Source organism: Geospiza fortis, unplaced genomic scaffold, assembly GCF_000277835.1.
Source record: "Geospiza fortis unplaced genomic scaffold, GeoFor_1.0 scaffold171, whole genome shotgun sequence".
NCBI lineage: Eukaryota > Metazoa > Chordata > Aves > Passeriformes > Thraupidae > Geospiza > Geospiza fortis.
Genome location: NW_005054313.1, coordinates 5,304,882 through 5,308,017, shown reverse-complemented (window position 1 = coordinate 5,308,017; position 3,136 = coordinate 5,304,882).

The following is a 3,136-nucleotide window of genomic DNA, read 5'->3' as shown; positions in this document are numbered from 1 at the left end:
AGGCGTGAAACAAGTTCAAGCTGCGTAACTCAGGGCAGTCGGCAGCTGTTGTGGTGTTAGTCTGAGAAAGGTGCTTCGAAACCCACCTATGCTCAAGTGTAGCAAAGTTTGCCTCTCCGGCTGAGTCTGTAAACAGTTCCTTTAGAAACCCAAACCAGACATTCTTCCTTTCCTTCCGTGTACTGAGCCTATGAAAGGCTGAATTTCTGTGAGTTGGGGGTTGGCTTTTCGTTTTCCTTTTTTAACGTTCCCTTAAAGGAAAGTAATGGACAGCCTAAAAATTAACTCGGTTAATTCATTAGCTTGTTAGGGCAAGAGTATTAAATGTCCTGGAACAGGAGGGGAGGATTTTTAAGCCTTAAAAGTGAGACGCTAGTTAAGTGTCAGATGTGCTAACAGTTGTAGTTAGTGTAGCCATATGTAACTGTTTGACTCTTCATTGTTATGAGGAAAAAACCAACCTCTTCCCCCTCCCAAAAACACCCTGAAGCTTAACTGAGTTTCTTCTGTGACTTGTTATGTAGGTCAAGTTTCTCTCTCCTCTTTTTTTTTTCCTCCAGCAGGAGGAAACTATTACAGTATTTTGATTTCTGCTAGAAACAATGCATGAAACATTATTAGCCCTTTGCCACTACTTGTTTGTCTTGGGGCAAATGAAGCTGATGCAAATATGTCAGCTTTGGGGGCAATACAAATATGTATTTTTAATTAGCAGCTTACTGGTTGCTCAACTATATGGTATAAAAAGCTAATTAATATTTTACTGAACTCAGTGCAGACATGAGGATTATCTATTGCTTTTTATGCAAACTTGTTATCTAAAAATGTGAATGTTGCTCTGACCAAGTACTTGCATATATATATATATATATATATATTCATCCTGTGTCTAGAGCGTGTTGATTTTCCTCTGAAAAGTGCAAGAGCTCTAATTTAAGTGAGCTTGCTGACATTGGATGACCCCCTTCTGGCACGGGAGGAGGAATGATTCCACTAGTGTACTCTTGTGTTTTGTGTGGGAATATTGGCTTTGAATCACTGAAGCACTGCTTTGTAAGTAGTAAGGAATTTTTGAGAGGACAAAGTGAAATTTCATAATTACATAGATTAAATATGTGGGTCTGCCATTTTGCTGTGTGGAAAATTACCATATATTAGGGAAGAGGGAGGCAAACTAGATTCTTGGCTGAAATTCTGTTAAGCCTTTCAGTTTTGACCCTGTGTAATGTTTTATTATTTGGAGTACCAGAAAACTATTAGAGCTTAATAACATGACTTACAGCACAGAAACTTGTAAATAGCTGAATTGTGCTGTGTGACACAGTTCAATTCTCAAACTATCAAAAAAGTTCTTTTGTTTTATTCATTCAAAATTCCATAGTAGGCTCTGGTGTCCATTTTAAATTGCAGTCTTTTACACAGCTTGAGAGTTGTAATGTCCTCATTTATCCTCTCAAATAAAATTTAAAAACAATTTTATGGCCCTGGCCATTCTCCCAGATTTTTTTTTAGATGGGAAGCATATATTGTCTCTTTTGTAACTTTTTTACTTTTGCAGGTTACTGTTTAACCACTTAAGGGCAGGCGTTGTAGGTGAAGGTTAATAGCATTGGAAAAATGACCCGAGGAGCTTCATGCTGCTCCACCATCATCAATTTCATCTCTCAGAGCATTTCTCAGGAAGAAGTACAGTCTGCGCCTTTGGTCTGCTAGTCTTATGCTTCTCCCTCCACCCCACCCTCTCATTTATTTGGGCTGCAAATACTGAAGCCTACTGAAGCTGGAGGTAGCCTTACTAGCTAGGAGGAGGATTTTGGGTGGTCAGACATGTTCTGACAAAGTTCCACAAGATAAATTACCCACCACTTAGATGACAATGAATGGTTTGTAACATCAAAGTTTTGGGAGATCAAGTAGCACAAAGAGAAGATGAATACAAAAAATAAGCTACAGTAGAAGAGGTCAGATGTTATGAAAATAGTTTGCTCTGGGCTTTTTGTTTTGTCTTTTTCTGTATTTCAGATAAAATAATGGAATTCTTAATCTGCATTCCTCACCTGAGGACACTTCCTAACAAATCCTGTGCTTTTTCTCCTGTGTGCTTTTTTAATTAGCCTGATAGTTAGTTCTGTTCTAGCAGCAGAGCTGCAGAAGTGTTCAGCTTGTAGGTGTGATTTCTAACTGACATGATGTTGTAATAAAGTTATAGGAATATCAGCTCCTACTTAACCTGCATACTATAATGTTTAATGTCTTGTCCATTAAAATAAAATTATTGAATTCTTGAGTGTTTCTATCTCTTCTCCCTGTTAATGCTCTTTACAAGCTTTATTATTATCAGTGCATTTGCACTCTTGGGTTTGTTTCTCATTTTCTTGTTTTTCAGTTATTTTGGGGAAAAAAAAATTGCAGCTCGGTGGCATTATGGGTGCCTTCCATGTAGGCAGAAAATGTGCTTAATAGTTCTTCCCCAGGACAGTATTTATCTTGAGCTTAGTTATGCCATTAGTATTGACATTCTTGTTGGAGTTGAAGCAAGCCTCTCGAGTTGATATGGTCTGATAGTCAGAAAGCTGCCCTGGGTGTATTTCTCCAAGCCTTCACATGTGAAGTCAAAAATGTCTGTAATGGAGAATTTTCCTGAACATGCTAAGAGGAAAATCTTTTCAGGCACTTCTAGACTGTTCAGTTGCATCATTCTCTTTTGAACCAGAAGTAATGACACTGGGTTCTTGTTCTGGATCTCTAAACCCTTGTATTATATCAGATCTGTCCTGTGCATGTGTGGTTGTATCTACCCAATCTCTCATTTTTTCAGTCTGAGAAGGCATCTCAGCCTGTGCTGTCTCTGAGCCATGTTCTGCTGCTCTGAAATTATTTGTGCATATGACAGGCTGCTGGTCTGCTTGTCATCATGAAAGACAGACCAGCCTGGAAAATAGTCTTGTTATTGGGATGTGTGACTTAGTCTTCTGATGCCCTGCAACTCTCTGTATTCCACATAAGTATTTTTCAGAATTTTCTTCCACTTTATAATTTTGGAGGATTGAGTTTTGCTGGCTGTACCTGTGAACAGAGTGCCCTTAGCATATGTTAGGGTGTTAAATGACTGAAACAAGGACTTCCTGCTTCCTGC